Consider the following 15,092-nt stretch of genomic DNA (forward strand, 5'->3'; position numbering starts at 1 on the left):
AAGAATAGTATGCAAAATTCTATAGCAAGCAAGGCAATAAACATTTTTAACGATGACTGATATTTAAGATATAGGTACAAGATGGAAGTATTACACAGTAGTATTATGCATGGTTGGAGGGTGTGAATATAATAAAATAATTTTGGGGTCTAATGGTTTTGAATCAGGTGAAAATGAAAAGTGCATTTACATCAGCTTTTCTGTGACATCACCATCAAAGTTCATAATTAAGAAACACCTGTCTAGACTGTAAAAATAAACCTAAAATTTAATCAACATTTTAATTTAAATATTAATTATTACCATTATGTTATTTAAATGTTAGTGTTTATTAAAACTATTAGGTATAAAATAAGCTACCAAGCTATATCATACAACATGGGGAGTATAGCCAATATTTTATTATAAGTGGGGTATAACCTTTAAAAATTGTGAATCACTCTATTGTATGCCTGTAACTTATATAATATTGTATAGCATCTATACTTCAATTTAAAAATTAAATTTAATTTTAAAAACAAAACAAAACAAAATGTTAGTGGTTAAAATATTAAAACGTGATACTGTGTAACAGAGTTATTCACTAAATTATTTCTTCAGTCACTCTACTTCACATTTGAAGTAATATGTAGATGCCCACTTTCAGCTAAGCTTAACTATTATTTGTCTGTGTTTCTTCTTTCATTATAGACCACATACAAAATGTATGTGTGTATAACAAGTGGAAATTAAAATTCAAATATTCCATTTGCAGCAAAAACGTAAATGTCTAGGAATAAATCTAACAGAAGATGTGCAAGAAATCTATATTAAAAACTACAAACTATTGCTGGTGGAAGTTAAATGGAGGAAAGTACTATGTTTATTTTTCTGGAAGACTCAATCTTGTCAAAATGACAACTATTTCCACATTGATCAACAGATTCCATGAAATCCCAATCAGCCTCCAAATATGTATTTTATGGAAGTTAACTCAGAGTTTCAAAAACACATTTGGAAATGTAGAGCAAATTAAAAAACAAGAAAATATTGAAGATAGCAAAATTGGAGGAATTACACTATATATATATCAAGACATATGTAATTACTTATAAATCTACAGTAATTAAAACGGTAAGCTATTGGTTATTATATATAAGTAAGTACAAAAACATTATCTTCATCTCTGTATCAACTTGGCCAGGTTGAACTACATTCCCCGGAATTCCTTTTCCTGTGTGTTTCTGGTTGGATGGTCCCCAAGAGATATTCTTGTAGGAAATTTGGAGGGAGAAAGTCAAATCGAAGCCATTCTGTAGCTCACATTAACTCATCTGCTGACTTGTCATGTGGCAACATTTGGGCCTGCAGCTGCCTCACCTTCCCCTGGATCCTCCTTCACCCTCCTCCTTTCCTGGACCAAATGTGTGTGTTTATCTCCAAATGAAGGGCTCTGGCTGCTGCTCGACACCTGCACCACCAAGGTCAGGGGCCACCAGAGCTGACACAGATATCAATCCATTGCATGGGGCTCCAGTTCATGCTTGTGGGTTCCAGCTTGTTCTAATCTTCCCCACCTTACACTCATCTTCCCTTCTTGACAACCTTCTCTGTGGATTTCGAGCTTCAGCATTATAGAGACTAATTTACCAATCCCTACAAACCTCATACATATATGAAATGTATATATCCATCCCAGTGGTTCTGCTTGTCTTATTGAACCCTGACTGAAATTTTTACTTTCATATTTTTGTTGTTACAAACAATGCTGCAGTGGACATTGTAATCATGTAAATCACCAGCTGTTTCTGCCCTGTTTCCGAGTAGGTCAAAGTGATGATTTCACACAAGCTATCTAATCTCCCGCTCTCTCTTCAGTGTGCTTATGAGTGTCCAGGACTATTGGAAGACGAGCTGTTCAAAGGCAAGTGTTCAGTGGGGGTTGGAGTTTAGGATCTGACTCCACCTCGGAGTAAGCAAAGTTTGGTTCTAGTTGCAGACCCTCCAGAGCCCAAGCTCAGACCACAGCCTAGTCTCCAGGGCGGGCAGGCATTCGCTCAGAGTTTACTGAATTGACTTGTTTGCTTGAAACACCGACGATCATGCGGCGAGGACTCTCACGCAAGCGCTCTCGATCGCGTAGGAGGCATGAGAGGTTGGACTTAATTTTTTTTTAAAAAATCAAACCTTTATTTTACCTGAAGGCTTGTATTCAACTCTCAAAACCGACTTTCTTGTATGCTGAGCAATACAATACCCTGGTTTCCATTCTTTCTTGTCTATAATTTGAAAAAAAAAAAAAGTGTAGCGGAGTTGTGTAGTCGTGGCCGAGTGGTTAAGGCGATGGACTAGAAATCCATTGGGGTCTCCCCGCGCAGGTTCGAATCCTGCCGACTACGGAAGTCACTTTTTTTTTCCGAGTGGAAAGTAGTTGGGAATTGCTCCGCCGAGAGAAAATGGAAACGAAACCACAGCGTTGCGAGATCTTGACTAAACTTATTGTGTTCTTTGCCCAGGCCCAAACTCCACGGCTATGGGGAACGGAAGTTATTATTATTTCATTACTTTTTATTAAAATTAAAGGTGCCTTAATAAGTAGAGCCCTAATCATTTTCCCGCCAGCGGAGCCTCCGCAAAGTTCTCCGGAACACCTTGAGTTTCCCTGCCCTCCAAACCCGCTGGAAGCCTATATTTTCAAGACAACTCTTTGTAGTTTTTCTTCCGCAATGGAAAGGAGCCCTGTTTCCTAGCCCAGTCTACGGTCAGTTAGCAGGAAGATTCCGGGGAATCAATGGTTCAACTGCTTTGCTCTCCTGGATTCGCTGTTTGCAAATCTAGTACGACAAACCGTCAATGAAACCGACGCCATCACTGTCAAAAGAGCAGACTGTCCTGCCTGGCCTGCAGTTTCAGCTCCGGGGCGGAGGTGGGTGCAGCGAGAGGGCTGAGAGAAGGGCTGGAGCGACACTTGGTTGGTCGCGGACGAATCCGAGGGAGTTCAGGCTCAAATTTGCCAAAGGTAATCAATAGTAGAACACAAAATCTGTCGGCTAAAAGAACACGAACAATAGTACTTACATTTATTAGATATCTTTAAGGATCATGAGCCAGCCTCCTCCTCGTTAGTATAGTGGTGAGTATCCCCGCCTGTCACGCGGGAGACCGGGGTTCGATTCCCCGACGGGGAGATGATGTCATTTTGTATCTCGTGATCTATTTTAGAATTCCCAACAATCGTGTTGTCACTGCTTAGAATCGAATATTACACACCCTCTTTCTTTAACATGAAAGCTGCAGAACTCACTCTGGTTAGCGATCTTGAGCAGGTGACCTCAGATTCTGCGGCAGTTGCTGCGGCTTCTTCTGAATTCTGGAGTGTGTTCGGCGATGGCCACTACTGATCTCTGGGACTGGGAACTGAACTACACGGGGACCCTCCTGCCAGTTCTTCTCAACTACAGCACCCTCCCCCGTTTCTGTCACTTCTAGTCCCGGCTGCTCTAAACAGAAAACATTTCAGCTCAAGTATCAAAGCTACTTTAAGGCCCAGAGGGAAATCTAGGTTTAAGTGACACAGGACTGAGAATGCTCATTCAGAGTTAATGAGATTATGGTTGTCTGGCACCTGCCTTCTATTTTTTTTCTAAAATATTTATATTAATGGTATTTACCCATACAAATATAATCTAGGGAAGGTTAGGCGTCCCTTCTTACTTGACAATGATTTTCATGCCATTCAACATACAAATAAATCTAATTTTTTTTTCTTGGCCATGCAGTGCAGCATGCGGGATCTTTTTTTTTTTAACATCTTTATTGGAGTATAACTGTTTTACAATGGTGCGTTAGTTTCTGCTTTACAACAAAGTGAATCAGTTATACATATACATATGTTCCCATATCTCTTCCCTCTTGCGTCACCCTCCCTCCCACCCTCCCTATCCCACCCCTCTAGGTGGTCACAAAGCTGCCTTCTATTAAATGCAGAAAGAACTACTGAGGCCAAATGCCAAGATCAAAAATCCCATGTTCAAGACCTCCGTCCTCCTAGACATCAAACTCTGGAATGATGATACCGACCTGGCACAGCTGGGGGCCATGTGTGCTCCATCCAGCTGCACTGGCTGGCCTAGGCAACTCGAAATTGGTGCCCCTGAATGCATATAAAATGTGTGGAGGAAGATGACAAAAAGTGATCACAGACTTGCGGGAAGAGGAGATTCCCAAGTTCCAGGAGCATGTGAGGAGTGTCAACATTGCTGCTTTCAACAAGATCCGAAGCTCCAAGTAATGAGCTTGTGACAGTACATCAGACTTTACGAATTAAGGCTTTCTGAAGGGGGAGGGGGAACTCAGGAATGGATAAATAAACTGATGGAACAGAAGAATGCATCCTAAACAGACCCACTTATACAGTCACTTGATTTAAAACAAAGGCCACCCTGCAGTGCACTAGGGAGAGACCGTTCTTTTCAATAAATTGAAATTCAATAAAATGGTGGCTCAATTGGATATTATGGAAATAAATGAATCACGATGTAACAAAACTCTGATGAAATGTATATTTAAACATGAAATAATGTTTCTGAAAGATAACTTAGGATAATATCTTCATGACTTTGGAGTATGCAAGAATTTGTAAAACAGAGCACAAAGAGCAGTCACCACAAAAGATATATTTATATATTAGACTTCAGAATTAGGAACTGCTGTCCACCAGTAAGCAAGTACAAGACAAATCTGAGAGAAGATATTTGTATTACATATGCCTAACAAAAGACTGTGTCTAGAATATAGATTCAGATATAGATGCATTGTTATGACTTTGTTAAATTAACAATTGTTAAGTAGAGCACAGGATGCCAGATGGTCAGTCAGTCAAGTTTCAACAACAGACTACAGAGAAATTGAAATAGAGAAGTTTATTATTCACAGGTCCTGGAGGAAGTAGTACACTGCATACTTCAAGGGTCCACATGGGGGAGGTCAAGGCAGAGTATAGACAAGACAGACCAATAGGACCTGGGGCACATGTTTTTATTAGGGTCCATGGGTGGAGTTCTTTGGGGTTCCCAGACTAAGGCGGGATTGATCAATTCAAACCAAAAGAGAGAGTAAGTTCTTTTGGTAAATTCCAAAGGGGTCTAATCTAAGGGGTACACAAGGGAATGGTCCTGTGCAGGGATGACAGTTGACCACAAGGGCTGTTGGGGAGGTAATATCAGTAACTTACATTTGTTTGAGACTCTGTAGGCCGCTATCTAGGGCATGCACTTGCATGACGAGGCTAGTATCAGCTCAAGGTCCCTGCACACCGCTTGGCCAAACAAATTGGATGCTAAGGCAGTAATACCATGGAATAGCTTAGCTAAACTCTTGACATGTATAAACACAGATAGACGTGAATAAGAAAAACAAATATGGAAAGCATAGGCAATCCATTAGAAAAATGGGCAAAAGAGTTCTACAGGTCCTTCACAAAAGATATATCAAAATAACCAATAAGCATACAAGAGGGTGATCTTCATTCGTCCTCAGAAAAAGTGAAAAGTAAAACAATTAGATTCCACTATTTTATTTGTTAGAGTTTACCAGAAAAACAAAACCAATAGGATGTGTGAAGGAGATTTATTTTGAGGAATTGGCTCATGTGATTATGGAGGCTGGCAAGTTCAAAATCTGCAGAGTGAGCAGCAAGCCGGTGATCCAGGAAGAGCTGATGCTGCAGTTCAGTCTGAAGGCTGACTGTTGGCAGATTTCCCTCTTACGAGGGAGACCAGTCTTTTATTTTATTTTTGCAGTTGGATGAGGCCCACCCATATTATGGAGGATGATCTGCTTTACTCAGATTCCACTAACTTAAATGTCACTCTCATCCAAAAACACCCTCAGAGAAACATCACAGAAGCATGGATTAATGGTTGACCACATATCTGGGCACTTTGGCCCAACAGGTTGACATATAAAATTAACCATCACAAATATTTACCTACTAGAAGGGTTAAAATAAAATAACAAAAGACAGATAATACCAAGCATTATCAAGGATGTGGAGCTACTGGACTCTCTGATACAGGGGAGTATAAATTGGTTCAATCACTTGCAAAAGTGTTTTGGCATTACATACTAAAGCTTGAGCATACACAATGACTGCAATCGTGACTCTGCAATTCCATCCATAAGTGTCTCCACCCAGCAAAAATCCTTGTTTGTATTCACTGAAAAACATATATAAGAATATTCATGGCAACATTATTTATAATAGCCAAAATTGGAAACAATCCAAGTGACTTTGTAGAGGAGGTGGATTTTAGAAATGCCTTGACATCTGGGGCTGATTTTGAAGAGTGGAGATGGTGCAAAGATGCCTGTCAGAACAAGGGGCTTCTGTGACCGAGGAAGCTCAGAATAAGAGTGTCCGGAAGGGGTGAGGACATTCCTGTATTTGGTACCCTGCTGGCTTCTCTTCTGTTCCATCCCATCCATCTCCTAGCCTTCCTCCTTCTCCTTCTCTCCCTCCCTACCCCCTCCTGTTTCTCCTTCCTTTTGTTTTTCCACATATTCTCTGCTCCTACCTGGACCTTTTCTTCCCACTTTCTTCTGCATGGGAATAAAAGTACTGAGTTTCTGAATTCATATTTTGTTTCCTGAATCAACTGTAAAGCCCACATAAATGTTCACAACCATGTTTAAGTAAGTCGACAAAAAAACAAACAACACAATCAAAAAATGGGCAGAAGATCTAAACAGACATTTCTCCAAAGAAGACATACAGATGGCCAAAAAGCACATGAGAAGATGCTCGATATCACTAATTATCAGAGGAATGCAAATCAAAACTACAATGATGTATCACCTCACACCGGTCAGAATGGCCTTCATCCAAAAGTCTACAAACAATAAATGCTGGAGAGGGTATGGAGTAAAAGGAACCCTCCCTTTGGAACCCTCCAATGTAAATTGGTAGAGCCACTATGGAGAACAGTATGGAGGTTCCTTAAAAAATTAAAAATAGAACTACCATATGATCCAGCAATCCCACTCCTGGGCATATATCAAAGAAAACCATAATCTGAGAGGGTACATGCACCCCAATGTTCATTGCAGCACTGTTTACAATAGCCAAGACATGGAAGCAACCTAAGTGTCCATCAACAGAGGAATGGATAAAGAAGATGTGGTACATATATACAATGGAATATTACTCAGCCATAACAAAGAATGAAATAATACCATTTGCAGCAACATAGATGGACCTAGAGATCATCATACTAAGTGAAGGAAGTCAGACAGAGAAAGACAAACATCAAATGATATCACTTATATGTGGAATCTAAAAAAAGGTACAAATGAACTTATTTAATCTATAGAAACAGAGTCATGGATGTAGAAAACAACTTATGGTTATCAGGGGGAAAGGAAGGGAGGGATATATTGGGAGATTGGAATTGACATATACACACTACTATATATAAAATAGATACCTAATAAGGACCTACTGTTTAGCACAAGGAACTCTACTCAATACTCTGTTAACTCCTATGGGAAAAGAATCTTAAAAAGGGTGGATATAGGTATATGTATGTATAACTGATTCACTTTGCTGTACAGCAGAAACTAACACAACATTGTAAATCAACTATACTCAAAATTTTTTTTTTAAGTCGACGGTTCAGATACCATTTTACTGTGCAGTGTTGGGCGAGTCAATCCTCAGTTTCTTCATCTTTAAAATGGTGCTAATATTATCTACCTGATAGGGTTCTATTGGTGATTAAGTGAGATAATCCATGTAATGCCAATTCAATGCCTGGGGCATAGTAAGGCTTCAAAAATTGTAGCTGTTAGAATATATACTGTTTTTATAAATCTTGAGTTCCCTAGAACAGATAGTAGCAGTGAAATCACCTCCATCCTAGGAGACGATGGAATCTGACTTTGATGCTGAGAGAATCCACGTTGGCATGACCTGTAAATGAGGAAAAAGGAACGGCCTTCCTCGACTCAGGATTTGATATCACGCTCACACTGTAGTAGAGTTACTCCTCCATTTGAAGCTGCCAGAGTTTCAGGAGGACAGGTTATATAGACCCAAGGGAAATAGGTGACGAATGACGGAGGGTGAACAAGACTACAGAGCAGTTTCGGTTGATAATGGCAGGTTGATAATGGCAGGAAACTATGCAAAGGGACCCTCGTCAGGTGCGGATAAAACCGTAGTCGGCAGGACTTGAACCTGCGCGGGGAAACCCCAATGGATTTCAAGTCCATCGCCTTAACCACTCGGCCACGACTACCTGCTGAAGTGTACTTCTTGTTAACGACTTTGAAGGTACAGCGAGCGGCGTGCCATTTAATCGCTGTGAATCAAAACATAGTTAAAGCTATTTTGGTACATAACTATTAGGTCTGGTAACAAAGAATTTCCTATGTCCATTCAGGGCTTCTCACGCTTGGATGAAATAAGTCATCCACGGCAAACTGAAATTCAGCGGAGGAAGATGGAACTCAAAGAATCATTCTGAGACAAGGGATTCGAATTTTCTATGCCCTAGAACTGAGGGTGGCCCTAGTAGCCTCAGACCTGCAAGTGCCAATGGAACTGGAAACGGGCTGGGTAAAATCTGGGGAAATCCGAAATCGTGGGGCCAGTCGCGTTTACTTTCAGCGTTAAACACTAAAACAGAAATATCTTCAATGGCCTTCAACTGTTTTTACCTTTCCCTGCCTTAAAAGAACTATTTGAAACCGGACTTGAGCCGGGTGCAGGGTGAGAGGGGTGGGGAGGGTCCAGGAACTGAAGGAAAAGATGCTGGGAAGATCTCCAACCCCTCAGGAAAAGTTCACTCCTTTTCGCCTTCCCCAGAGAGGAAAGCCCATAGCACAGGAGCCTTACGAAGGAGACGCAGCCTGAGGACATTCTCTATCTCTCTTAACACACAAGGTCGTGAATGCCAGACTAAATCTAGCTGTAATAATAGGATTGTTTCTGGGTTTAGAGACTTGATTCAGTGAAACACTGTAGAAGTGGATTCTTTTTTCCTTTTAATGGGGAATTTAGGACTATAGCACTGAGTTCTGAGAATTGAAGTACTTTGCCAAAAACACTGTCAAGTAGATTCAGACAGACTTTCAGATACAAATGGGAGAATGCCTTTCATGGCTGAGGCCCTCAAACTCTTTCATATGTAGAGCTCTCCCATATCTGTTGTCATTTACGGCAGGCAAAGAGACAGTTGTTCCTGTAATGGGTTGAATTGTGTCACCCAATAAGATATGTTGAAATCCTAATTTGAGATACCTGTGAATATGACTTTATTTGAAAGTAGTCCTTGCCAGTGCAATCAAGTTAAGATGAGGTCATACTGGATTAGGGTGGACCCTAAATCCAATGATAGCGTCCTTATAAGGAGAGGGAGATTTGAGACATACAGAAAAACAGACACACAGAGACGGAGATTGCGTGAAAGGGAGGCAGAGACTGGAATGATGCAGCTGCAAACCAAGGAGCTACAAGGGTTTTCAGCAAACACCAGAAGCTAGGAGAGAGCCATGAAACAGAGTCTCCTGCAGACCCTCTAGAACCAAACTTGCAGACACCTTGAATTTGGATTTCTGGCCTCTGGAACTGTGAAAGAATAAATTACTGCTGTTTTAAGCCACCCACTTTGTGGTAATTTGTTAAGACAGCCCTAGGAAGCTAACACTGTTCCCCTCTCCTTGTGCTTGGAACAAGATCCTTCTTGCCACTTTAGCACTTCTAAAATTCCACCAGCGAGGCTCATGCAAATAGTTACTCCCTTTCATATGGTAAACTCATTTTGAACAAAACTCTCCTAGGGAGGTAATCCAAACTAAAAGAAATCATTTATGTGCAGAGACATTTATGATACTTTTAGTTATAACAATAAAATAATTAAACATTTTCAACAATGGGGAGGGGGATGATTATATAACTTGGGGTATATATATACCTGGAAGAATATTACCAAGCCATTGAAAATAATATTTTGTAAGAAGTTTTGAATAGCTCAGGGAAGAAGCACAAGATATAATGTTAAATGAAAAGAGTAGGATAAAAAATATATGTGCTATATGACCTCGATTACGTAAAATTTGGGGGAGGGTGGGAGAAAATAAACCAAAGTGTTGCTAGTGTGGTTTCTGGGTTGTGTGGTTGTGGGTTATTATTATTTTTTCTTTTTTTTTCTATGATGTGAAGCAGACATCATCACTCAAGTTTTAAAAGTGAGGAAGCAGAAATAGTGATTTTATTGCTGGAACAAGAAAAACGTAGTCTCTAGATACAAGACTTTCGTATTACTCCATATTCAAACATTGAGCTCAAGTGGTCATTTTCCAAAGGGACTACTGTTTGCTATGGTGGTGGAACCCAGGACTTTTATCTTTGCTTTCTTACGATTCTTGTAAGTTAACAATAAAAGTAATTAAAAGAGGTGTAATCTCACAGTCATGAAAAGAGCAGGAGAGCAAATGACAGATGGTAAGAAACATTGTTTGCTTTCCAAATTGCAGTAGCATGAGGCAGTTGAGATTTATTCCTTACTCGTGTAAGAGTCCATTGTAGATTTTTGAGTCAGCAAAGAAAAGGGGACACATTTTTGCCCTTGTGCTGATTCAGGGACCCAGCTTCTTCCACCTTAAGGATCTGCTATCTCCTAAGGCTTGTGAAAGTCCACGCTTCCTAAAAGTCTAAAGAGAAACATGTTACTTTTGCATTCATAATCCGTTTATTATTACTAATCACACAGCCACACTGAGATGTAAGTTGTCTTGGTAGATACAGATGCTGACTGGGTAGCTTATTCCCATAGACAACTCTGTACTGTGGAAGACGGAACATGAACTTAGGTGAATACTACAATTACCAACAACATTTTGGGAGGTAAAAAGGCGTTGGATAAATAGTAATTGAATTCGTAGAGTGACTAAAGCTGAAACCTTACTGTCTGCAAGGTGGAAAGCTAAAAATTATAAAGTTATTAACATCTGTAAAGGATATTACAGATCCTTGGAAAGGCTAATAGGAATTGAAAAAAAAAAACATGTAACCTTAGGCTTATTACTCTGGATTGCCCCTCTCTTACAGAGGTCAAAGACAAGACTTTTATTTTAGGGCAAAAATGCTCCAAGATGCTCTTAACTTACAGAGACTAGGCACAACTGAAGGTGGAGGTGAAGAGCCATACTGAATACTGGGGGATTGAATTAAAGTCTCTCTAGGAGACCCCAAGCTCCTTTTCTGTATTCGTTTCAGAAAGCATGGAGAGCTAACTTTACATAACCTCTGATCCTAAACATTTAGAAGATTAAAGGATTAGTCTCTGAGAAAACTGTCATGGAAAAATTGAACCACAGATATGAACATATCAGGTAACCTGATTGCAGTGGTCTGTCATATACAATCATTCTAGATTGGGTCCATCTATTGGTATATAGGCTTATAGTACCAATTAGGTTTTTGGGTCTACTTCTTAAATAGGACTGGACTGCTAAGGGTTACCAGAAATCTGAGGAAAGATATGTACTGAAGCAAACAAATGGAAGAAAGAGAACCTGATGGAAATAGAGAGCAGTAAGTAACAGAAAGAAAAAAAAAGAATTATTAATTTTTCCAGAACTAAAAGAACATTTTGCACCTATGGGACAATAATACTTGCTATTATTTTTGAAAGAGCATCAAGAGAACAAAAACTCTTGAAAATTTTTTTAAAATGTGATGATAGGAAAAAATTTAATAGAAGGGTTGGACGATAAATTTGGAAATGTTTTCCCATAAAAAGGAAGAGAAAAGAAAGATGGAAAATGGGAGGACAGAAGATAAGAAAATTAAAAGGTCATTCTAGGAAGTCCAACAACATCTGATTGAAAGAGTTCCAGGAAAAGACAACAGAGAAAATAAAGGGGTGACAATTACTTATAAAGGCAAAAAAAAAAAATCCCCAAACCTAAAACATCCACCTATTTATTGTTCCACACAATGAACGAAAAAGACCAAGAATATACCGGGGCGTCTATTTAAGAATGACATTTAACTTCATCACCACAGTGATATCTAAAAGACAAAGGAGTCATGCTCACCAAATTCTAAGATAAAATGATTTCCACTCTAGAAATCTCTAGCTGACCAAACTAAACCATTTATGAAGTTAGAATAAATATCTTTTCAGAAATGCATTATATTTGGTGGTGGGAGGGGATAACCTGGAAGCAGAAACCTCCTGAGGACTTAAATCTGGGTGTCTCTAATGCAGGGAAATCAGAACCCGGGGGTGGGCGTTGGGGGGAATCACATTCTGGCAGCAGGCCTGTCTGGCAGGGTCTGGAGTCATGGAGGAGACACAACTGCTGTTGCCAGGTGATCTTACATGAGGCAGGGAAGCAGTTACAGTGCGGCCTCTACAAGCTGGAAGTATTTCCTTCCACATACCAGACATCTTTATGCAACACAGGTTGTCTTGGCTGAATGCCGATTTGTCTCCAGGGTTCTTGCTCAGAAGGTTCAAATCCGCACAGCTACGATTTTTTACTCTTAGTAAAGACGTTTGCTTTTCTCCTCAACCCTTCTGGTTGACAATCTGGAGGCTTCCGTCTCCTGCTGTTTCCCTACCCTGCTGCGGAGGCAACGAACCGTCCTGGACAAGTCACGTCCCCTGCTTGACATCAGGAAAAGTTTCCTGCTGAGGAGTTTGGGAGAGTCTCATATTTGCTGCCCTTAAAAGAGACAGGTCACAGCTTTCTCAGCTAGAACCAAGTTACAAAACCCTGCTTTGAAAACATTCACGCTTTTTATCGTGCTCTACCCTTTGGTCTCCACGAGGTGGAAGCTTTCCGAGAAGCAGAAGCCATCTCTTGGCATCCCGCTTTCTCCCCCTTGGGCAACGCCCCACAGGGCCAGGACTGGTTGGCACACCACGTCAGATGAAGTTATCCACAGTTTATATGTCACGAAATTAAACTTCCAAGAGCGTCCCTTGCGTTCGAAGAAGAGAACTCGGGACACAGACGCGGGAGGCAGCGAGCCCCACCGTTCCTCCAGCAACGCAAGCGGGGAGCGCGGCTCGGCGGATGCAGTGTTGGAGCCGCCGGCCTCTGCGTCTGGGCAGCCTGGATGACTGCGGCCCAGCGGAGAGCCGCCCCGCGAGCTGCAGAAAAGGCAGAGGGGCGCTAAAAAGCAGGGACTTACGGTATCTATCCCTAGAAACCGATTTGCTCTTGGGTTTTGCACTAGGAGTCCTGTGCGCGCAAGAAAAGGGACGTGTGCTATGGAGGCAGATAGAGAAAACAAGGATGCGAAGTTCGGCTTTTCAGAGGACTTCTTGATTGCAGAACTGAAGCTGTATCGTATCATGCAGAGCTGAAGCTGTACCGTATCATGGAGGAGTGCTATCGCTGCGAGCTGCTGCGGGGTTCCATGGTGTAATGGTTAGCACTCTGGACTCTGAATCCAGCGATCCGAGTTCAAATCTCGGTGGAACCTACGTGTTTTTACTTTCTAATTATTTAAATGTATTTACTTCTTTCTGATTATTTAAATGTATTTACTTATCTTTCCAGTTTTCCTTTTAGGGTTGGATGGCCGGGAATCCGCGTTTCACATTTCCATTTTTCTTTGTAGACTTTAATATACGTGAATAAATGAATATTTATCGTGGTATAATACATAATTTTAGAGTTTTTCTTCCTTGTGAAAGTTTAAAATGGCCAAGTATACATTCTGCTTTTACATTATCTTGACCAGATGGGAAGAATTTTCAAATAGAACTTTAAAGACTCAAAGCCAAAACAGAAAATAGTTTTCAAAGTTGTTTTAAAATATTATAGAAGTAAGGAATTAAAATACAATCACAATCTTATTATTCCTCATTATATTCTAATGAAAATATTTATAAACGTTTGTTGGGAATAAAAGTGTATGATGTCCTTTCTACTGTTATTGGCTAAAGAACGCTTTCATTATATTAATTTCCTTATATTAATTCAATTTTTGTAATTATTAATATTACATAAAATATAGATAAAATTAACAGTTTTCTCAAATTATTAATTATTGAAGCCCTTGAATATCCATTCACACTTTAACTGATTCATAGTATTTCAGCATGTAAAGCACATTAAGGATATTTTCACTCTATGCTTAATAGCTGGAATTTTTATTCTCATTGCATCTATTTTTTTTTCTTAGCTGAATTTTCAATTACCAACAGATGTTATTGAGCAATCTGGAAAAGCAAATTGCTAAAATAAAGGGGAAAAAACCACCTGTCGACACCTTTTCTTTCTTTGCTATGTTCTTGTGGTTGCTAATACTTCAGCCTAACTGATATTGCATTTTATGAAGACATCAACTGCCTGATTGTAATTTGAAATCTTAACTCCTCAGGAGTTTGTGAAAAGGCCATATTTTCATTTCTACCAATGATACAATTTATGCAAAGCCCTGCGTGGATGCTATTATCAGAGACTGCTTCCTGGTAGATGTATATCCCTGGGGCCTCAAACCCTTTCTTACAGGTACACGTTTTCTCACCTTCCCTTAGTGCACTTACTTATAAAGCCATGGAAATTTGATAGGTATAGTGAACCTCAGCTGGCACCAATTCCTAATAAGGATGTCCACAACACTATTTTTAAACATAGGACTCCATAATAAAACATCTACTAGTTCACCTCCAAAACTTGAATTCAAAAAATGGAGAAACAACCTAACTTAATGTCAACAGTTGCTGTAGGCAGTGGGGTCCTCAGGGAGCCACTTCCTGCTTCTATTAGCACAGTGGAATCGGCATGGTAGGTCAGGAAAAGGAGACACTCTGGAACTGAATTCTTACTCTGTGAATGTCTAACTGTAATTTTTGAAATATATAACTGCTCTGTACCTCAGTCTCTTTATATGTAGAAGAAGGTAAGGCATTCTTTACTATGTTTTACCATAGTAAGTACCTTGCTTAAGGAAGACACTCCACGAATACTAAAGCTCTCTCTCCCTCTTTTTCTTTTCTCTCCTCCTCCCCCTCCTCCCCCTCCTCCCTCTCCTCCCCCTCCTCCTCTCCCTCCTCTTCCTTCTTCTCCTTCCCCTCCTCCTCCCTCTC

General features: G+C 40.2%; 4 non-coding genes across 4 annotated transcripts; 3 read left to right on the plus strand and 1 right to left on the minus strand.

Moving 5' to 3' along the window:
- Positions 1-2,296: 2,296 nt before the first annotated feature.
- TRNAS-AGA (transfer RNA serine (anticodon AGA)) lies at positions 2,297-2,378 on the plus strand. The gene has a single exon. It is a non-coding gene; the product is annotated as a tRNA-Ser (tRNA).
- Positions 2,379-3,095: 717 nt separating this feature from the next.
- On the plus strand, positions 3,096-3,167 carry TRNAD-GUC (transfer RNA aspartic acid (anticodon GUC)). The gene has a single exon. It is a non-coding gene; the product is annotated as a tRNA-Asp (tRNA).
- Positions 3,168-8,194: 5,027 nt separating this feature from the next.
- On the minus strand, positions 8,195-8,276 carry TRNAS-UGA (transfer RNA serine (anticodon UGA)). Its single transcript has one exon. It is a non-coding gene; the product is annotated as a tRNA-Ser (tRNA).
- Positions 8,277-13,408: 5,132 nt separating this feature from the next.
- TRNAQ-CUG (transfer RNA glutamine (anticodon CUG)) lies at positions 13,409-13,480 on the plus strand. Its single transcript has one exon. It is a non-coding gene; the product is annotated as a tRNA-Gln (tRNA).
- Positions 13,481-15,092: the final 1,612 nt, after the last annotated feature.

This window comes from Physeter macrocephalus, chromosome 18 (genome assembly GCF_002837175.3).
Source record: "Physeter macrocephalus isolate SW-GA chromosome 18, ASM283717v5, whole genome shotgun sequence".
NCBI classification, from domain to species: Eukaryota; Metazoa; Chordata; class Mammalia; order Artiodactyla; family Physeteridae; genus Physeter; species Physeter macrocephalus.